At 49.4% G+C, this 23,307-nt stretch overlaps 1 long non-coding RNA gene and 1 pseudogene across 1 annotated transcript; one reads left to right on the top strand and one right to left on the bottom strand.

Moving 5' to 3' along the window:
- Window positions 1-3,095: 3,095 nt before the first annotated feature.
- LOC119358910 lies at window positions 3,096-4,055 on the top strand. Its single transcript, XR_005172326.1, has 4 exons — window positions 3,096-3,152; window positions 3,236-3,418; window positions 3,505-3,630; window positions 3,869-4,055. It is a non-coding gene; the product is annotated as an uncharacterized LOC119358910 (long non-coding RNA).
- A 1,567-nt stretch (window positions 4,056-5,622) lies between these two features.
- LOC119357577 lies at window positions 5,623-22,561 on the bottom strand (annotated as a pseudogene).
- Between the last annotated feature and the right edge of the window lie 746 nt (window positions 22,562-23,307).

Below are 23,307 nucleotides of genomic sequence, written 5' to 3' on the forward strand. Positions count from 1 at the left end.
CGGCGGCGGCTGTGGCGGCGGAGGGATAGGTGGCGACCCATGATTCGTCCGGCGCGGCGGCACAGACGCGTCCTGACCAGGCGGACGTGTTCGGCGGCCGAGGAGGGGAAGCTAGGGTTTTGCACGAAAATTCGGGGGAAAGGGCATATTTATAGGTAGTGGGAGCTAGGAGAGTTCAAATGAGGTGCGGTTTTCAGCCACAGGATCGTGATCCAACGACGGAGAGGATGGAGAGGGTTTAGATGGGCTAGTGGGATGTTTTGGAGGGGTGTTGGGCTGAAACAAGAGAGGGGCTTTTGCGGTTACCCGGTTAACCGTTGGGGCATCAAATGACCTTCAAATGGAACGAAATTTGACAGACGGCCGACCGATGATATACCAGGGCCACTCGACAAATATTTACCCATTCCGAGCATGTTTTTCTCCTGCTCACGAAGCGAGATTTGAGGGGTGCAACGGGTGCATGTGGGAGTGTCGGACTGCGAAACGGACAACGGAGAAAATGACCGGATGCATGAGACAAAAACGAATGTAAATGAGATGCACATGATGACATGAGATGAAATCCATGACATAAAAAATGCAAAATGAAATACAAAAACCCAGCCACGAAGGAAATATCATATCACATAGCCAGAAAAAACAAGAGTTGGAGTTACAATTAAGAAAAGTTACATCCGGGGTCTTACATATACTGCCTCCAAACTTGAGATGGATTTGAGGGCTGCCGGTTAGTCCGGACATTTAGGATGGAAATGAGGGATCTGGTTGGGCAAAAATCCGTTGGTGCTTCTGAGAGCACGCGCTCCTGCGTGCGAAAAATTATTTCAAAGTGTGAAAAAATTTCAAACAAAAATTTAGCGTATACATCTCAACATTATATGTGTGCACGTCAAGTTTCGGAGAAAACCGACATCTCTGGTGTGTGTACCACGATTCTAGAACGCAAGCAACAACAGAATATAGTGCACATGTTGAACCCTGTCAAAGCCTATCCTCACATTGATTCGACTTGATACCCCAACTCTCCAAGTACCAAAATGGCATGCGATCATGCATGGGCGAGAGCGATCAACTGGAAGGACACAAGCTGGATAAGAAATTAATGGAGGATTTTTAGGCAGATCACTCTCCCATCCGTAGCATGCATAGACACATGACACAGCTCTATAAATTGTAGTGTGCTAGTGCGCATGCTAGTGTCAAAAGTCCCGACTCGCCTCGGCCAGCAACATCATGGCCAGCTGCATCATCCCCAGACGAAATCAACTAAGTGAAATTCAATTAAATTCAATTTCTAGACAACCGACTGAGTAGCCAAGGCAGATATTTTAACATGCTCTTATATATAAACAAAAAAATTCAAACACCCCCTCTTCTCAAATACCACCCCCCGTTTCTAAACATAAGATGTTTTGGCAGTTTAAATTAAACTGTCAAAACATCTTATATTTAGGAACAGAGGGAGTATGAATAAATTCCTTGGCAGAAAATAATGCAAACGTGATCAGCTAGTATCATGTAGAAGAGACAAGCATTTATCTTTATAAAAGGAAACAGTGGCAGCGTGGCCAAACTATCTGCTCGAACCCAAAAATCACATAAATACACCGCACAAAAACGCATGCGCATCACAAACTATCACTTCGGGAAAAAACTTATAAGCCGTGTAAAAGACTATGCACCGAGATCTATTTTTCGGGTACCCGACTTACATTACACTAAGCCGAGTCAAGAAAGAAAAACACCTGGCAACTACAAAACACCCGGCTTATAACAACCTATAAGCCGAGCTGCACAAAATAGCTCACGGTTTAAAGTAAGCACACGGTATCTACTGGAAAAGGCACTCGGCTTACAGCACACGGTAAGTGTTTGTGTGGACTCTTACTTGCGTCTTTACTTTTAAGATTTTTGCAGATACTAACTTAATTGCCTTTTCATTTTGCAGGGCCTTGGTGGTTGATGGAGAAGACATAAAAGTGCCACGCCAGCCAAGCAGCATCATTGGATGTCTTTGCAGGCATTATTACCCTGGCCTGGTCCCCATAGGAGACGGTGAGGAGGAGCCAGCTTGGTATTGGGAGCATTGGAAACGAGCTCCGGATACCAAAGACAAGTGGGGCAGGTGTATGGTAGTGCCGCCGAGCGGGTGGTCAATGATTTTTGGGTAAAATTCTTTGTCAATTTTCATAGTTATTTCTTTGCCAATCTTTAAAATCATTGCACTAATAACTGGTTTATCCTCTTATGCACTTTGGCAGGACTTCTTTACTTGCGCCGAGGGTATGAAGGATGAAGCTAATGAGGTTGCGGAGGCGATTGCCAAGGAGATTGTCCAAGACATGCCCTATGAGGCGCGCGTTGATGCTGTGGTGAAGTATTTCGCGCACGAACGCAAAATGCTTCTCAAAAAGTCTCTAGCCCGGAGAGTGCATCTCACCCATTCCATGTACATGAAGGTAGTTTCCTTTTACTTATGATTGCCTGGATCAAAACAACTTACTTTCATTCCTAAGTTGGATGTATTTGGCATACTTCAAGCGGTTCCCTCGTGGTGCAACAACAATGTTCCTTGCTACCAGCAAATCATATCCAAATGGATAGACCCGGAGTGGAGGGTCCAACATCGAATGGCTTCGGAGCGGCGTGCCTTGATGGGTGGTCCGGTACACCTTCAAGGCAACCTCAACATCCACGCTTACGTGCAGAAGAAGGTAATAATATCATTCGGCCTCTCAACTTCTAAACTTGTGCTCTTATGGATATTATTGCTTCTATTGCAGAATAGGGAGAGAGGTGAGGGCCAAGAGAAGCTCAATACCTTCACGGGATTATGTCTCTCCCGCAAGTCAAAGAAACCGGAAGGGGGGTGGGTCAACCCAGGCGCTGGCTTGAGGATTGATGCATACAGTGGAAAGTTCAAGGAGCACAACGGGCCTGACTCTGATCCGGCCTCACAGGACATTGACGCTACAATTTCCCTCCGGTCGGGAGAGGGCAAGAAGGGTGGCTGGTTATATGTTGGCGACGGTGCCATCCGTAAGAAGGACATCTCAAAACTCTCTCACCTTCGTGCTACCACGTCGAGCTCATGTCCTGCTATAGAGCGTCGCCCACAGCCTGGGCTGCACATGCTCCATCAACTCGAGGTATCTTTTGCTTCATCGACCTTCCTTGTGATTTCTTCTTTGTATTGCAACGATGGTGAACTTGTTGTGATGGCATATTGTAGGCCAATGCCATGCTTCGAGAGGAGGAAGCCATGAAAATGCAGCAGGCCCTGTTTCAACAGCAAGAATTCATGGTTAAACAACAGGCAATCCTGCAGGAGACATTTGCTCAACTCAGAAATAATATGCAGGGTTCCACTTTGCTCGTTCTTCCTCCTCTTCCGACTCTTCCTAATTTCAACTTTGTAAGTCTTCCAACTTTTCGATCATGCATCTTACCTTCATGCTTGAAGATCATGAATCTTACCATCTCATCCTCTCGTGCTTCAAGTTTTCTCAGTCGGGACAAGGCTCCAATAACTGTGTGGTAGGTGGATCTTCACCTGGCCAAGCAAGTCCAGTGACACCCACTACGGTTCATGTCGCTTCGACCTCCCCGCAACAATGATCACTTGAGGTAGTTGTCTATGTTTGTCCATTGTTGATGCTTGCGTCTTCTCGTTGCTTGTGCTTCTCAACTTAAAACTTGTGCATTGTTGATGGTAGAGTCCACAAGTGTTGATGCTTATATTGTACATACTTCCTAGCTTCTATTTAAGCCTCATATGTTGATTCTTGTTGACTCTTATGCCTTATCCATCTTTGCAACTTAACTTTAGAAACTCAAACTCATGCGTGTGAGAATGGACTTATAGGTTTGCATTGTGGATGGCGTTGACGGTGGGCATATATGCTGCGGTGGAGCTCATTGCATGGTTCATGCTTGGTGTGAACTTGGAACTCATGATCCTTTAATTTGTGAACCTCTGGTTGCATATGTATGTATGTTGTTGTGAACCTTCGTTGGATATGTATGCACTGTGTGGACCTGAAACTTACGGTCCTTTCATTTGTGATCTTTTGTTGCATATGTGGACTTTGCACTCATGTACGGCTGGATATATGTATTACTGGATATATATTTGTTGGTCATGGTCATGTACTGCTGGATATATGTGTTGCTGGATAGATGTACTACTGTATATATGTTGTTGCTGCTCCCTGAAGCGAGTACCAAAAAAATGTTATAAGGCTTATAAGTCGTGTAGCCCAGCTATCTGACACCCGGCTTATAAGACATATAGCTGCGGCCAACCTATAAGCCGTGTAGCCCAGTACCAAGCACCTGGCTTATAGACCATATGGACACACGGGCAGGCTGTATAAGCCGTGTGCCTCAGTTAACCAGCACCCGGCTTATATATGTATATAACCGTGCTGTTGTCGGAGGAACTCGACTTATATAGTAACCGTGCGGTTCGCGGTTGCACCCGGCTTATATATAAACCGTGTGGTTCGTGGTTGCACCCGGCTTATATATAAACCGTGCGGTTCCTGGTTACACCCGGCTTATATATAAACCGTGCGTTCGCGGTTGCACCCGGCTTATATATAAACCGTGCCCGAAAGACGGCACTCGACTTATATAGACAGTGACACGTGGCCGTTAACAGCAGGCTACCGTCATGTTACTTTATTAAACCGAGAGCCCTTTAAAAATACTCGGGTTATACATAAGCCGGGTTTTTTCGGTCCAGCTCTCGGCTTATATGATATAAGCCGGTCGACTGTAAACCGAGTGCTATAAGCCGGGTGTTTTACTTGGCTTATATGTAAACCGAGTTTAAATCGATGTAAGCCGAGTGTATTAGGTACACGGCTTATAAGTTTTTTCCTGTAGTGTATGTACGTCTATACTTAGCTCAGGCAACAGAAATACCATCACATTCACAGAGCAAACCTACCCCATGAAGAGATGAAACCATGAGACAAACTCCCTATCTTCGACCTCAGCAGGCTAAGGATACGGAAGCCATTTCTCTCTGCCGCTGGTTTTCCTTCTAGCTGACCCCGGGACAGAAGCTCATCATCCTTCACCTGGAAGGGCAGGGGATCGCGGCCCCTCCTGACAGACTCGATGACGTCCATGTCGATCTTGTTGTCTTAGATGCCTTGGACATAGAATGTGTTCTTCATCTTGTCCCCGTCCATTGCGATGTCCGCCTGTGTAACGGTTAACCCGTTCTCCCGGAGGACCCTAGTGATGTAAGAGAGGAGGCCAACGGTAATAGCAATATAATCAGATTCGGAATTTCACAGATGTTAAAAGAAAACAATTCATATTTAAATAGAGAATTTCAACATGAATTCGGAGCAGATTTTATCCATGGTTACCATGAGAATGAAATTCAACTAATGCTGTTGGAAATTATATTCCTAAAATAAATAAAAATGAACATCAGACCACTATATGACTCACCTCACAAGTTCGATGCTCGACTGCAGCTTTAACACCTTTTACAACTAAGCATCTTTCATCCAGAGTGTCTAGCATATGTCCATCCCTGTGCCTGATGTAGTACTCCTACAAATATTCTTTTTTTAGTTTGTGTTCACTTTTCATGTTAATTCAAACCTGCAACACAACATATACATATCCCTACTAAAACAGAAGCAGATGAAGTTACCTGACTGGCAAAAGGCCCACGGGAAGAAACTGACGCATGAAAAACATTAAATTGCATGTTCGTAAGCGTGCACACAATGTCAAACATCAACTTCTGCCGGTCCACACATTCCACATTTACGACTTAGTATCCTTTCTCATTGCACCGATCAACAGAGACCACTGCGCCCCTGCCCTTTTGTAGCCATCCAAAGTAAGCATTGGGAAGGCATTAGATACATGTCCCTGTTTTCCATCAAAATCTTTACTAGCAAACAATAGCTGGTGCAACCGACGCTCGGGGTGGCTTGCGAGGCCATCAGGGACGAGCAGATGAGCTCTTGCACTACGCCCATCTTCATCCATTGAGGTACCAGATCCAAGAACAGTTCCAAGATGGTCTTGAATAGAGACTAAGCCGTTTGGATCACTGATGCGGGATGATGTTGATTCATCAGACACGAAATGCAACACATGCCAAGCTATCCTTGTGGCTCCAAGCATGCGCCTCCATAACACTACACCCTTGCTCTGTAAGAACATCACATATCTTAGAGAAAATTCAAGGCCGGTTGTGGCCAATCATCTCAATTCCTGTATAGTGTACAGCAACATCGGGTCTAGACGCAAGCTCATTCGATCTCATCACTGTGAACCTCCGAGAATCTCTAGTACATATTGCCTAAAAAATTGGAAGACACCAAATCATAAATCTTCAAGTTGTTTTCCCCTGCTTCTAAACAACCAGTTCAGTTGAGAGGGAGAGGGAGATGGAGACCTGCTCTATGTAGTTTATGGCCTTCTTATTGTAAACCTTGTTTCCTTCCTGATCTCTCACATGGAAAACTGCAAAACAGTTGGGCAAATACGGAAATGATGAACTGAAAACTTTGTAGTTAGATGGGTGAAGAACTTACTTGCATTCGTTCAGAGTTTTGGGTTGAGGTTCTCCACAAGTAAAATATCCAATGAGATATGGATGACCTGGGAGAGAAGTGGAAACACTGAAATGAATGTTTTCATTAGCCAGACTACATTTTGTGTTTATATGCAAGTTTCCTAACGCAGTAATATTAGATTCAGACATGGATGGAAAACTTTCTGAAACGTAAATTTTGAGCCATCACTACTACAGGATACTGCTAACGCGACACTACAATCACAAACCCTTTGACGAAACTGTGTGCGATGCAATAATCACAAACAATGGTGTAAAAACCGTAAAAAAAGGTGTAAAACGTTTGCGATGGCGGAGCCATCAAACACGGTTTAGATTTTAGTTGCGTGTGCGATGGAGGGCACACGGTTAATCCATTCGAACTATTTGCAATAGTCAGAACAACAGAAACGGGCAGCCATATCAATGTGTGTGTGATATACAGCATATGGTTCACTCGGACGAACTATTTTCGATTAGGGAGCACAACAGAAACGGTTCAACTTAGCAAGATGTGTGTGATATGCGACATACAGTTCACATGGATGAACTGTTTGCGATGAGCCAAAAGAACACAAACGAGTCATGTAAACAAGATGTGTGTGATATGTGGCAAATAGCCGACTCGGATGAACTGTTTGCGATGGAAAATTATAATACAGACAGTTAATACAGTTAATTCGTGTGCGATTCTGTGTGTACAAAATCTTTGAAAAATGCAAACTAGTTGCTTGCGGTGGCTAGGAGTATCGCACATGATGCATCTGAGGGTACTCGTGTGCGATGATTAGTAAGTTACACATACGTTTCCTTATGTTAACTTGTGTGTGAATTTGTAATATGGACAGTTAATATGCAAATGCCTTCTGGACATCGGGAACACGCTTAAACTCAATGAACTGTGTACGATACGAATACTTTCTATGAAAATTTAACAACTTGGGTAACAACATTTGAGTAACATATATATAATGGTTACACTATTCGACAAAAGGAGGATCTTCGTAAAACGGTTTTGACAACCATATGGTCCATATCTACATACTTAACATAGTAACAACTATCACATTTTAAGAGGCTAAGGGACAATAACCATATGGTCCATATATATATACTTAACATAGTAACAGCTAGCACATTTTAAGAGGCTGAGGGCCAACAATCACAACTATCCCCTGGAAGCAGCTTGATCATGGCGACTCGGCATCTCGTCAATGAAAAGGAAGAGCCCTCCTGTGCCTTGGTATATCATGAGCAGAACACTGTCTCCAATTTTTCAATATGGATGCATTTCCATGATAAGCGAGAACTTATTAATTTGAATGGTTTCATTTCTGTGGGGAATGCAGTACCTTGCAATCACTTTGGCGTTATTAGCAGGCACAAGTGTAATTCGACCACGCCAGGAAATCGATACAGGAACTGCTACAGCGGGCAATTTATGTTGACATGTAGAATAAAAACCAATTGTAACATATTGTTGAAGATATATATAGTGTATGAGTATCAACATTAAAATAAGACTTTTTGCGAGCGTTTTGCACACAATTGGTCTTGTTCAATGTGTGCACTATTGGTCTAATTAATCCGATCCAAAATCGAGCGTTCATACGATGTGTTGTCTCTATCAGATTATCAACAAAGTTTATGGCATGCTTCAAGTCCTTCCAGTGAAATTTGGTACACTTGTAACATACAGATCATTCACTATGCATCCAACATACACTTCTTAAAAGGTGGAAAGATATTATTTATTCAGAAGATGACAGAAGAATATATAGTGCACATAAATTGGTAAATAGACTTTGTTACGGCCTAAGAACGGAGTCAGAATATGAAATCACAATTGGTTGCTTAAATAGTGATCAGTTAGTTAGAACAAATACCCCGATTTTGCTAAGTAATATGACAGCATGGAGAAAGTTGAAAGGACACTAACCTCGATTAGACTTTGATCGGCTGATGACGTTGGGGAAGTAAATATCCATGTTAATTAGACCAGGTTGTGGTGCACGTACTAGAATTTTATTCCTGGCTTTTAGTTCATAACACTTAGACATTTTTCTCCAAAGGTCCGCATTAAAATAGGAGTGACCATCTTTATCATGTTTTACGCTAACCGTCATGGTAATTCCATGCTGCGTTGTCAATATGACATCCTGGGAGTCATCAAAAAAGTAAAGCCCAAGATTTCCTTCTACTCCTGTTGTTGCAAAGCAAGGGATGTACTGCTTGAAATGAAAATTAAGATCATAAATTAGATATATTAAAATAACAGAGCAAGATGCAAATATGGGAGTAACTGATAGAACAGATCAATATATAGATGAAAGCAAAGTACAAAAATATAAAATTAAAAATAGATAATGTAACAAAGATTTGATGCAAATATATAGATAATGTAGCAATAGACGGTATATGTTCACAAATGTAGGCCATGCCGACCATGGTAGGTTGAGATTGAACATACCGAGTGCTCCCTGAAGTCATCTGGAATGGTGAGATAGAACTTCGTCTCCGACTGGCCACGAACACACTTCCCCGATTTTTGCTCGCACTGTCGACACATGAATGAACACCCACGAATCAGCTAGAACAAAACTGATTCCACGACAATTTCCGTAGGTTGATTAACAGCAATGGACGGACTTTGATAAGAGATGAGTGAATATTTCGCTAAGTTGATTACCTTCTCCATGAGAAAAATCCTCGGCCCAATCGCGCAGAAAACCACAGTCGACTAGAGTCTAGAATGTCAGTGTAGATAGGCGGCAGAAAGTGGGAGGGGCGAAATCTCATTCCGTTTGGAGTGCGACCTACGCCCGCCGACAACAGCCGTGGAGCTTAGGGTGGCTGCGGTGATAGAAGTTGATGAGGTGCATAGTTGTGGAGGAGTCCACGACGAGTGGGTGGGGACGAAGTGGGCGCAGGTTTTGTTTTTTCCTTTTGCATGTATGAGTGAACACACACGGTTCGCAGAGGCGACGGAGGTGAATCGTGTGCGATAGTAAATAACTGAGATTGAATGGGAATCCAAATTTCCTTTGTCCTTCATCCATGAGTTTTTTCTACGATGAACATAAACTCTAATAATCACGGTGTTCAAATTTGACACTTTTTCTGGTTCATTTACAATATTTAGGGGATTATGTGCATTTTGTAGGCATTAATGCACATAATTCAAATTTAAACAATTGGTGCTTGAAAAGGTGCACAAGAACGGTCTGGAAAAACTATACTCATGGTATTTAGTAAATTATCAAGCCTTTTACAAGGAATGGGCAGAGGTTTCAAGGGAATGCATGGAAATAGTTCCACAAATGCGTCATTTAATGGGTTATCAACTATAGAACAATGAAATACGTGCTTGAAAAACATGACACCTGGCAGGGTGCCATGGTATGGCCTCACTGTGCCCTGGTTAAAAGCTGAGAATGTTTGATTTATATCGTCATGCATGCCCTTCATAAATCGAACCATCACCGAGGAAGTTCAATGCTTTCGAGAGGAAAATCACCAAGATTGAAGGGGAATCCAAATTTCTGTCCTAGTTTGTCATTCAGTTTTTTTTCCAACGATCAACATACCGCCTCAAATGCAACGTGTTCAAATTTGATATTTTTCCGGGCTCATTTACCATATTTAGGGGATTATGTGCATTTTCTAGGCATTAATTATGCATATAATTCAAATTTGAACAATTGGTGCATGAAAAGGTGCACAAGAACGGCCTAGAAAACCATGCTCGTGCTGTCGGCGTTCTCGGAACGGGGGTCCCCAGACTTGCCTGCCTGCGGCCTGCGGCGTGGCTCGAGTGGGGGCCCAGTGCGGCCCAGCTTCATCAGCTCAAGCTCAAGACCCTCGCAAGGGGCCAAGCCTTGTGGGGCGGACGACAGGAGGCTTCCTTAGGAGCTGCCTCATCAGGCAGGCTCGCGAGGAGGCGGAGAGATCAAGGCAGGGGTGCCTCGCGAGGAGCCTGTGACGCAAGCCATGACGATCGAGATTAGGCGGGCGCCAGGTGGGCGCCGGCCTGTGCAGTGTCCTTATTTCCCCTTCGGTGCAAAGGGAGCAAGCATAGGCCAAGGCATCGGGCAAAGGTTTCCATTCCGGTGCAACGAGACCAAGACCAGCAGAGCGGCAGGATGGAGGTCATCGTGGAGCCCAAGACGGCGTCATCACCAGTGCTTTTGGCAGCCGAAGACCAGCTTTGGTCAGGATAACTTGTACTAGATGTTCCCCTTCAAAATGGCCAATTGTTGGCGCCCTTCCCGCTCATTATTTGGGAAGAGGACAGGGGCCTTTATAAATAGGACTAGCTCCCGAAGAGAGAAGGGCGGAGAGAAAAAAAGGGGGGAGAGAAGAGAGAGAGAGAGAGAGAGAGAGAGAGAGAGAGAGAGAGAGAGATCCAGACCGAGTAGAACAAACCACACCAGCTCAAGAACATCTCTCGTGAGGCCGTTCTTCCCCCTGTATTGTTCATCATCAGCCCCTGAGGCAATCCACCACACCACACACTGGAGTAGGGTATTACACCACATCGATGGCCCAAACCAATATAAACCTCGTGTCCTTTGTGTGTTCTTCTTTCCAGCCTAGATTTCTTGCGAGCCATAGAAGCGCGAGTCGGTAGGGGAAAGATCTCCATGCGCACCACAGAGTTCGAACCTTAAGGGTCTGTCGGAACCCGAAATCCGACATTTGGCGTGCCAGGTAGGGGTGCGCCAGAATCTTTCTTCCGCTGTTCGCGTATGATCTTCTGTCGTGTCCATGGCTGACGCTCGTCGGACTCGTGCCGAGCGCCGGGCTGCTCTCGCCACCCATGTCGCCCAGACGGCGCCCGCCGGTGGACGCCCTCGTCGTTCCCCGTTGCCTGCCGCCAACGCCGCCACCGGACCAGCGGGGAACAAGCAGCAGGCCTCGTCCCAGCATCCTTCGGTGCGGCGGGAGGGCCGCACCACAACCCCGTCACTAACTCCAGCCGGTTCGTCATCCCACGCCCGTCGTGCCCCCACGGACGCGCACGCCGTGCTGCTCCTGGCAAGAGAGCTCCTGTAGTACCGCCCCGTCGATGACCTCTACGAGGACTGGCTCGCCCGCATCACCGAGTTCGTCAGCGCCGCAGGGGGCTCTCCTTTGCCGTCCTTCTCGCTGCCTCGCCCTCCATTCCGCGCAGGGGGCGAGGATCAGGAGGCGCCTCCGCCACCTCCTCCCAAAGAAGCCACCCTGGCTCCAAGGCGTGCAGCCCCAGGGCGAGACCCCCCATGTCCGGCGCTTGCGCGACAAGAAGGGAGCTGCCAAGAGATCCCTCGTCCCCAAGAAGGTGCTCGTGCGCTCCCAGCACCGGCGCGCCAAGATCGCGTCCCTACGCCTCCACGCCGAGACCCCGTGCTGCTCCAAGCGGCGGCCCGTGGTAATCACCAGGAGCAGGCCCAGCACCAGCAAAGGGCGCCGGTTGCCACAGCAGGTTGCTGCACCTTCACCCCCGAGCTACGCGGTGTCACATGGCCAGGAAAGTTCAAGCCTGATCTACCCCCTCGCTACGATGGCACGGCGGACCCCGCGGAATTCCTATAGCTCTACGAGCTGGGCATCGAAGCCGCCAACGGACGAAAAGGTCATGGTGAACTGGTCTCCCATGGAGCTCAAGGACGGCGCCCACACCTGGCTCCTGAACCTGGCTCCCAATACGATCTCCTCCTGGGACGAGATGTGCACTCGCTTCATCGCCAACTTCCAGGGCACTCGCGACCGGCCCCCGGCCATAAGCGACCTGCGCCGCATCAAGCAACAGCCAGGGGAAACCCTGCAGAAATACATCCAGCGCTTCAACAACGCTCGCCTCAAGATCCCCAGGGTGACTGAGGAAGCCATTATCTCAGTCTTCTCCGATGGCGTGCGCGACATCAAGATGAAGGAGGAGCTGGCAATCCATGAAGACCTGTGCATATCCCTGGAGCTGTTCAACTTGGCGACTAAGTGCACCAAGGCTGAGGAAGGACGCCTCTCTCTCCTTGAGCTCCCAGCTGCCGACCCAGAAGAGAAAAAGCCCAAGGCCAAGGACGTGAAGCTTAAGGGAGCTGCCATGCTCGCAGCGGAACCAGACACCAAGCGAGGTAGGTATCAGCCTGAGTCATCAAAGGGCAGCCGATATTGCGTGTACCACGACCTCCACACCCACAACACCAACGAATGCCAAGAGCTCAGGGCCATGCGAGATGGGCGTATCGGCCGACGCCCTGAGCGCAACGACAGGGGCTATGGCTGAGGAGTTGGAAGAGGTGGAGGACGATGGGAAGACCGTGGCCCTCGCCAAGGGTGGCGTGATCGACCTCGCGAGCATCACTGGCAGGACCAGCCTCGCGAGGGAGGCTGGAGGGATCAGCCTCGTGAGGATCGCCCGCACGGCAACGCAGGCCTCCCTCCTCTACCGCCACCACCAAGAAGGAACGAAGACCAACATCAAGACGAGGGGGCTAGGGGCTTCCAGGAGCCGGGCGCAATCGCTTGCATCTTGGGTGGAGCCCAGGCCCCAGCATCACAGCGCATCTGCAAGCAGTTTGCTCGCGAGGTGAATGCAGTCCTTCCCAAGCTTGAGGCCACGCGCCCTCTTAGGTGGTCTGCGTGCGCCATCAGGTTCAGCTCAGTGGATCATCTCAAGTGTGCGGCAATGGCCGGAGTTCCCCCGATGCTTTGCTCCCCAGTCATCAGCAATGTGCAGGTCACTAGGACCCTCGTTGATGGCGGAGCAGGACTCAATGTCCTGTCCGTCGAGACATTCGACAATCTCCAAGTGCCGTATGATCAGCTCCAGCCGACCAAGCCTTTCTCAGGAGTCACTGATGGTTCCACTATTCCAATAGGGCAAGTTCGCCTGCCAGTCACCTTTGGGCAGGGCAACAACTACCGCACCGAGCTCATCGACTTTGACGTCGCCCACATTCGCCTGCCATACAACGTTATCCTCGGGTACCCGGCCCTAGCCAAGTTCATGGCAGTGACTCACCATGGCTACAATGTCCTCAAGATGCCAGGAAGCGGTGGAGTCATCATTGTACCCTGTGAGGAAAGGGACGCGGTGTGTTCACTTGAGCGTGTGTTCCAAGCCGCAGCAATCGAAGACCTAGATCACAGGAGCGGAAGACTTCCTGAGGTGACCCTTAGAAGAAGAAGGCTTCGCCTGGCCGAAGCCATAAGGAGGCAGGCGCCTCCGGAGGCGTTGCGTCAGGATTCGCGCCCGTTCAGGGAGCGCCACCCTCTGTCTCATAGGAAAGTGCACCCGGCGCCCTCCTCAGGCAGGGCTCGGGGGATCTTTCTTGGAGAGCCACCGACTTTGCCAAGGTCACGAGGGAGGCGCTCGGGCACCACTTGGAGGGGTTCTTCCAGGCACGTTTCCCTCAGGAAGGTACGAGGAAAGGAAGACCAAACCCTCAGGAGTTCATCGCGGGAAACACCGAGGAGCTACAGGAGTCGAGAATCATGCGCGGCAGCCGCCGCTTGCCCGTCGTGGCCCCACATCCAGGCGAGGATGATGGGCTGCGCGTCTGCATCGACGTGCCAGGGCTCAACCGAGCCGCGTCTCAGGAGCGCCTCTGGCCTTCGCGTGTGGGGCGTTGCAAGGGTCCACCTCACATCTACGTTCGCATGCCTTTCGGCCTTCCGAACGAGGTCGCCACTCATCAGCACCTGCTGAGGAGCATTCTGGAGGCTTAGGAGGTCAGGCATTGTGCGGTCCTGGCGGAGGTGGAGATGGCCCTCGAAGACCTACCCGTGCCCCCGGAGCCTCCCGAGGCTCCTGGGCCTGGGGGCTCGTGAGGATCGACGTCTTCACCGCGCGTCGCCCACTTCTTCGGCATCACTTCATCTTCAGCAGCATCAGATGACATCTTTCAAGCCATTTTTAGCTGGGAGAGCCCATAGGGCCGCGTTGTCCCTAGGTCGCGTGGGTCCGTCCCTGCGGCATGTACCCGTTTTGCTTATGCTCTTTACCTACCTTGGTGGGGGCGCCCCTCGGGCTGCATCATCCCCAAGCTGCTCAGGCCTGGCCTAGCGGCGTTTGCTTTTCCCGCATCTGCTTGAAACGGATTTGCTCCTTCATACTTAACATACCTGATCTAATCGCCTGCTTGATTGACATCTACCCATGGAGCCGCTCGCTCTGGCACGACGTCTGCGTACGGGTCTGTCCCTGCAACACCGATAAACCTGAGTGGTCGAGCTCTGGCCGCGGCAGCCCCGCAAGGCGCCACCTCACCAGGCCCTCAGTGCTCCAATCACTCCCTCGGAGTGACCAATGGTTGGCTGGCAACCGTAGTGGCAGGTCTTGTCTCTCCTTATGATTGGTATGCAGGACCCACTCCAGGAGGAACGTTGGGGACATCGCGGGCTATCTCTCCCTCTCTCCAGCACGGACCGCTTGCATGTTAAAAGGGGGGCGCCTGAGCATCGCGACTCATGGGCTCCTACTGGCTCTCCAGCCCTCACCCCCTGGCCTTGACCCACGGCATCACGACCTGTCATACCAGCGGCGGCTGAGCTCGCTCGAGGGCCGGGACATGAGGACATAGAGCATTAAGGAAGGTGTGGGGAAGTGGGAAGAAGCTCGTGAGGACCTAACCCAGTAGCACCTCAGCTACCGCCACTCGGGGCCGGCCGCCCCGTCGAAGAACTACCCCAAAATCAAAAGCTAAGTCACGCCCTTACAGGAGCTGGACCAATGCAGCACCAAACCCTCGCCTAGTGCAGCTCTGTCACGACGACGTTGCCTTCCTTTCTCGCCCAGCGAGGGCTGCTCGAGCGCTAAAGGGGACCTCCCGAGCATCGCGACTCAAGGGCTCTTACTGGACCTCGGGCCGCACACCTCCTGGCCTTGACCACGGCATCGCGACCTGGCATACCAGCGACGACTGAAGCTTGCCTGGGGACTGGGACCTATCAGCGTAGAGCGCTAAGTCCTCGTGAGGATAGAAAGGGGGAGCCGAGCCGGGACAGGACAAGCATCTCGCATCGATTCATATTAGAGATATAATGTTCGCAAAAGACATGTCAAGCGCCTTACATACCCCCGCGGGGTGTTGCTTCGATTCCTCGCAGGGAACAAAAGGTGCTAATCCTAAGGAACACTAATTGCCCGCGCCTCCGCAAGCGACGCCATCATCAATAGTGGACTGCCCGGCACCGGCGCCGACCCTACCCAGATCAGTGGTGTCGGCGGCCCGATGCAGTTGCCCTACTCCGAGCACGGCGCGAGCTCGGAGGCCCGTAGCTGTCATCGCTCGTCTCCGGAGTCACGAGAAGCTCGGGGGAGCTGCCAGATTCCCCATCTCCTCCGCTGCCGCCTGAAGAGCTGCTGGAGGGCCGATGGGCAGGCCAGGTCCTCGCTAGTCCGATCCCCCTGCCGCTTTCCTTGGGGCAGCACTCCAACCGGCGTCCTTCAGCATCGAAGACCTTGAAGAAAATCAGGGAGGCGTCGTCATATTCAAGATGAATTACGAGGGCACCCTCCGTCCGGCAGACCCAAGCGATCTCACCCCAGCCCTGGGTCGTGCTGACCTTGCCCGGAGTGACGACCGCGACCTCCGCTCTGGTCGCGAGGGTGCTGCAGTCGGCGTGCTGCAGCCAGAGCTCTAGAGACCCGCTCGGCGGCATCTCGAAGGCGAAGGAGGGAGGAAGACGGATCCAAGAGCATGGGGCATGGCGGCGTGAAGCCCTCGGCGTGGACTCCAGGAGGAACGACGCGCACCGCCGTGACTCGCCGGTGTCGGCGGCGGCACCATCGGTGCCGCTTGACGCCCTCTTCCGTAGGGCCCTCGATTCAGGCGTACAAGGGTAGTGGAAACCCAGGCAGCGGCCGCTCATACCAGGGCCTCGACGCCTCCTGCCAAGCACCCTCATCTCGGCGGCAGGGGACTAGCCGTTTCTTCGGCGGAAGAGGGTCAGGACCTTCTCGGGGGGCCTTTCCCTTCTCTTCTGCAGAAAACCGGCGGATTGGTGCCATTGGCATAAGGAGAAGCAAGGAAGAGGAAGAAGAAGGAAAGGAGTAGCAGGAAGGGATAAGCTAACGAGGCTCACGCGGCCCCGTACTTATAGCCGGAGAAGGCCGACCACCGTCCACCACGATCGCAGGTAATGATGACCCATTTCTCTGCATGCAGGGACTTTTCAAGTCGAGCGGCTGCCGAGGCGTCGTGGGGAAGCGCAGACGCCCACGTCTAATCGACCGCCACGTGGCGCCCAAGGCCGTAGGCTATTGGGGCCCGCGGTGCTTCACGCTTGCCCCTTCGCTTCCCTGCTAAGCCAAGCCCGGGCGTGCCTTGGGCCCGGGGGCTACTGTCGGCGTTCTGGGAATGGGAGTCCCCAGACTTGCCTGCCTGAGGCCTGCGGTGTGGCTTGAGTGGCGGCCCAGTGCGGCCCAGCTTCATCAGCTCAAGCTCAAGACCCTCGCAAGGGGCCAAGCCTTGCAGGGCAGACGACAGGAGGCTTCCTCAGGAGCCGCCTCATTAGGCAGGCTCGCGAGGAGGCGGAGAGATCAAGGCAGGGGTGCCTCGCGGGGAGCCCATGACGCAAGCCATGACAATCGAGATTAGGCGGGCGCCGGCCTATGCAGTGTCCTCGTTTCCCCTTTGGTGCAAAGGGAGCAAGCACAGACCAAGGCATCGGGCAAAGGTTACCATTCTGGTGCAACGATACCAAGACCAGCAGAGCGGCAGGACGGAGGTCACCATGGAGCCCAAGACGGCGTCATCACCAGTGCTTTTGGCAGCCGAAGACCAGTTTTGGTCAGGATAACTTGTACTAGATGTTCCCCTTCAAAATGGCCAATTGTTGGCTCCCTTCCCGCTCATTATTTGGGAAGAGGACCGGGGCCTCTATAAATAGGACTAGCCCCCGAAGAGAGAAGGGCGGAGAGAAAAAAGGGGGAGAGAAGAGAGAGAGAGAGAGAGATCCAGACCGAGTAGAACACACCGCACCAGCTCAAGAACACCTCTCGCGAGGCCGTTCTTCCCCCTGTATTGTTCATCATTAGCCCCTGAGGCCATCCACCACACACTGGAGTAGGGTATTACACCACATCGGTGGCCCGAACCAGTATAAACCTCGTGTCCTTTGTGTGTTCTTCTTTCCAGCCTAGATTTCTTGCGAGCCATAGAAGCGCGAATCGGTAGGGGAAAGATCTCCGTGCGCACCCTAGAGTTCGAACCTTAAGGGTCTGCCGGAACCCGAAATCCAACATGTGCTATTTAGTACATTCCCATGCGTTTTACAAGGAATAGGCAGATATGTCAAGGAAATGTGTGTCAATAGTCAAACATAAACGCGTCGTTTACTGGGTTAAGAACTATACAAAAGTGAAATAAATGCTTGGAAAACATGACACCTCGTGTGGTGCCATGGTATGACCTCACCGTGCCTTAGTAAAAATTTGAGAATGTTTTCCTTATGTCATCATGCATGCCTTTCATAAATCGAACCATCACCGAGGAAGTTTCATGGTTTCAAGGGCGAAATCACCAAGATTGAAGGGGGTCTAAATTTCCTTTGTCCTTTGTTCATGAGTTTTTTCTATGATGAACATACACCCTGCAAATCAGCATGTTCAAATTTGGGACTTTTCTGGGTTCATTTGCCATATTTAGGGGATTGTGTGAATTTGCTAGGCATTAATGCATATAATTCAAGTTCAAACAATCGGTGCATGAAAGGGTGCACAAGAACGACATGGAAAACCATGCTCGTGCCATTTAGTAAATTCTCATGCCTTTTACAAGGAATGGACAGATATTTCGATGAAATGTGTCGCACTAGTCAACCACAAATGTTTGTTTATTGGGTTTTCACCTATAGAAAAAAATAAAATAAATGCTTGAAAAACATGACGCCTAGCATGGTGCCATGGTATGACCGCACCATGCCCTGGTAAAAATTTGAGAAGGTTTGGCTTATGTCGTCATGCACGCCCTTGATAAATCAAACCATCACCGAGGAAGTTCCATGCTTTCGAGAGGGAAATCACCAATATTGAAGGGGAATCCAAATTTCTATCCTAGTTTGTCATTCAGTTTTTTTCCAATGATCAACATAGCACCTCAAATGCAACGTATTCAAATTTGACATTTTTCCGGGCTCATTTACCATATTTATGGGATTATGTGCGTTTTCTAGGCATTGATGCTCATAATTCAAATTCGAACAATCGGTGCATGCAAAGGTGCACAAGAATGGTCTGGAAAACCATGCTCGTGCTATTTAGTAAATTCTCATGCCTTTTACAAGGAATGGGAAGATATTTCGAGGAAATGTGTGGCAATAGTCAACCATAAACGCGTTGTTTACTGGGTTAACAACTATACAAAAATGAAATAATTGCTTGGAAAACATGACGCCTGGTGTGGTGCCATGGTATGGCATCACCGTGCCCTGGTAAAAATGTGGCACCCCGGCTCAGAGAAACCGAAACGCCCCGTATTCCAGCCCAGAGATCGAGGAGTGATGACCCACAACTATAGGGGATCTATCGTAGTCCTTTCGATAAGTAAGAGTGTCGAACCCAACGAGGAGCAGAAGGAAATGATAACGGTTTTCAGCAAGGTATTCTCTGCAAGTATTGAAATAAGTGGTAACAGATAGTTTTGTGATAAGATAATTTGTAACGAGCAAAAAGTAACAAAAGTAAATAAAAAGTGCAACAAGGTGGCCCATTCCTTTTTGTAGCAAAGGACAAGCCTGGACGAACTCTTATATAAGGAAAAGCGCTCCCAGGGACACATGGGAATATCATCAAGCTAGTTTTCATCACATTCATATGATTCGCGTTCGGTACTTTGATAATTTGACATGTGGGTGGACCGGTGCTTGGGTGCTGTTCTTACTTGAACAAGCATCCCAATGATGATTAGCCTCTATTGCAAGCATCTGCAACTACAACAAAAGTATTAAGGTAAACCTAACCATAACATGAAACATATGGATCCAATCCAGCCCCTTACGAAGCAACGCATAAACTAGAGTTTAAGCTTCTGTCACTCTAGCAACCGATCATCTACTTATTACTTCCCAATGTCTTCCTCTAGGCCCAAATAATGCTGAAGTGTTATGTAGTCGACGTTCACATAACACCACTAGAGGCTAGACAACATACATCTCATCAAAATATTGAATGAATACCAAATTCACATGACTACTAATACCAAGACTTCTCCCTTGTCCTCAGGAACAAATGTAACTACTCACAAATGTAACACCCATAATGCGGCTATATCTCCCACGTGTCGGAGCACGACTTAGAGGCATAACCGCATTGTAGGCATGTCACAAGAGGGGTAATCTTTAAACATCCCATGTACTGAATAAGAAAGAGGTACGGAGTTGTCTTACAATCGCCACTTCACACAATACATGAATATAGCATTACATCAACCAGATACAATCAAGGTCCGACTACGGAACCAAAATAAAAGAAGACCACCCCTAATGCATAGATCCCCGATCGCCCCGACTAGGCTCCACTACTGATCAACTGGAAACGAAACAATACAACGAACACGATCTTCAACGAGCTCTCACTTGAACTCAGCTGCGTCATCTGCACTGGTATCATCGGCACTTGCAACTGTTTGGAAGTAATATGTGAGTCACGGGGACTCAGCAATCTCACACCCTCGCGATCAAGACTATTTAAGCTCATGGGTAGGAAAAGGTAGTGAGGTGGAGCTGCAGCAAGCCCTAGCATATATGGTGGCTAACTTACGCAAATGAGAGCGAGAAGAGAAGCCAAGCACGGTCGTGAACTAGAAGTGATCAAGAAGTGATCCTGAAACTACTTACGTTCAAGCATAACACAAGAACCGTGTTCACTTCCCGGACTTCGCCGGAAAGAGACCATCACGGCTACACACGCAGTTGATGCATTTTAATCAAGTTAAGTGTCAAGTTCTCTAACAACCGGACATTAACAAATTCCCATCTGCCCATAACCGCGGGCACGGCTTTCGAAAGTTCAAAACCCTGCAGGGGTGTCCCAACTTAGCCCATCACAAGCTCTCACGGTTCAACGAAGGATATTCCTTCTCCCAGGAAGACCCGATCAGACTCGGAATCCCGGTTACAAGACATTTTGACAATGGTAAAACAAGACCAGCAAAGCCGCCCGATGTGCCGACATCCTGATAGGAGCTGCACATATCTCGTTCTCAGGGCAACACCGGATTGTCCAAGATTCCGGTAGGCCAGCCCAGAGTTGCCCCTGGTGGCCATCGGCTGCTGACAGGTTTGGACCAACACTTAGACAAGCACTGGCCCGGGGGGTTAAAATAAAGATGACCCTTGAGTCTTCAGAACCCAAGGGAAAAAGGCTAGGAGGCAAATGGTAAAACCAAGGTTGGGCCTTGCTGGAGGAGTTTTATTCAAAGCGAACTGTCAAGGGGTTCCCATACACCCAACCGCGTAAGGAACGCAAAATCAAGGAACATAACACTGGTATGACGGAAACTAGGGTGGCAAGAGTGGAACAAAAACACCAGGCATAAGGCCGAGCCTTCCACCCTTTACCAAGTATATAGATGCGTTAATTAAATAAGAGATATTGTGATATCCCAACAATGAACATGTTCCAATAAGGAACAAACTCCAATCTTCACCTGCAACTAGCAACGCTATAAGAGGGGCTGAGCAAAGCGGTAACATAGCCAAACAATGGTTTGCTAGGACAAGGTGGGTTAGATGCTTGACATGGCAATATGGGAGGCATGATATAGCACGTGATAGGTATCGTGACATACGCATAGCAATAGAGCGAGCAACTAGCAAGCAAAGATAGAAGTGATTTCGAGGTTATGGTCATCTTGCCTGAGATCCCGCAAGGAAGAAGAATGAGTCCATGAAAAAGACAAACGTACGAAGTCGAACGGATCCTCACAAACGCGACGTTAACGGCACTAACCCGAAGAAGCAACACCGGAAAGAAGCAAACAATATAATAAACAACCATCACATAACCATGGCATGATGCACAATCAAGTATGATGCATGTCCGGTTTAAATATGCATGGCATGGCAAAGTGCACAAACAAAACTACAAGTTAAATGGAGCCCAATATGCATCGGGATGCATATTGACGGAACACCACATCAATTATTTAGTTCTCTCTCGGTTATGTACCCAACTATATTAAATGTTCTTAACATGGCAAGAGGTGGAGCATAAGCAAACTAAACATTTAGGCCAGTTTAAATGAGGTCGGAAACATCAAGCAACAATTCTGGTAAATCCTCATGTGCATTAGCAATTTGGTGCAACAACAATTTTAAACATTTAAATGTTATTATCATGATGCGAATGACATGTGCAGGTCTTATGCAGAATTTATGAAAATGTTGACATGATAAGATATGAGGCATTTTCCATCGTGGCGGAAACGAAAGGGGTGCCACAGCAACGACAACGAAAATGGTGCCACGACAACATTCCGGTTCCGGTAACTCGATTGAGGTGCCGATGCAAAAGGAAGTGTGACGGGAGCGTGTCATGCAAGGATGGTGGGGTGCTCACGGATACCGGGTTCCCACGGGTAGACGACGGTGTCAAACGAGGGAACAACTAACGTTCACGGGCGGATTACAACAACCAACATGCATCTCATACAACTCATGCATACGGTCCACGAGCGGTCGTCTCGGGGTTATACCTTCGAAGCGTGCATCTCATACAACTCATGCATTCCGGTTCGATGTTAGCGGAAGTAGTGGTTCCCAGTTCGGAGGGGAACTTGGCGAATCCAAGTCCTTCGGGGTTCGACGGTAGTGGTTCCCGTTCTTAGATGCACAAGTATTCATAGATGTTCAGGGTCACGCGAGGAACTTGACGTCCAGAGTCTTCGAGGGTCGATGGTAGTGGAGCATACGTTCTCGTAGATGTTCAGGGTCGTCGGTGTTGTGGTACTTGGCGACCTGCACGGGATGGTAGTTGTACATGTCCGAAGAGGAACTTGGTGCATCCAAGGTCTTCGGGCGTCGCGATACACATTGTCTTATCAAAACCGAGCGACAGTAGTGGAACTTGGTTCATCCAATGCCTTCGGGCGTAGAGGTACTTGCGAAAACCGAGATGGTCTTGATGATCCGGCGGGACGACGTGGTTCTTGCGAAAACCGAGATGGTCTTGATGATCCGGCGGGACGACGTGGTTCGGGGCGGTCTCGGTCTTGACGGTGGGGTACATGACGCATCTCGGATATGTAGTCGTACACGGTGTTACATGTAGCCGAACTTGAGGTGGTCTTGACGTCGGACTTGCCGCGTTGGACAGAAACATGGCCAGGTTCAGCTGCTACCCCACATCCATGACGGAAACGAAACTCGGGCAGGAAGTCAAAGCAAAAAAAAAAACAGGGGCACGGCGGCTGCTTGTACAGGGGGAAGGGCACGACCCACGCGCCGGGCGAGCGGTCCATGGAGACGCTGCAGGTGCGCCGGGCTCGCTCGTTCCCGAGCAGAACGGTAATAGCGGGTGGCGCTGGGTACTCGCGGCGGCAGCGCTGGGACTCCGGTGACATGGAGAGACGACGGGGAAGGGCGGCTCCGGTCCGTGGGCGACATACAGGCAGCAGCCATGGCGATGAGGTGGAGCGGCGGTCCTTTGAGCTTGGCCGGCACCGGCCATGGAGAACGGCGGCGCAGAGGCGGGGTAGAGGGAGGAGCGGGCGGCGACCTCCGGGCGC

Source organism: Triticum dicoccoides, chromosome 2A, assembly GCF_002162155.2.
Source record: "Triticum dicoccoides isolate Atlit2015 ecotype Zavitan chromosome 2A, WEW_v2.0, whole genome shotgun sequence".
NCBI lineage: Eukaryota > Viridiplantae > Streptophyta > Magnoliopsida > Poales > Poaceae > Triticum > Triticum dicoccoides.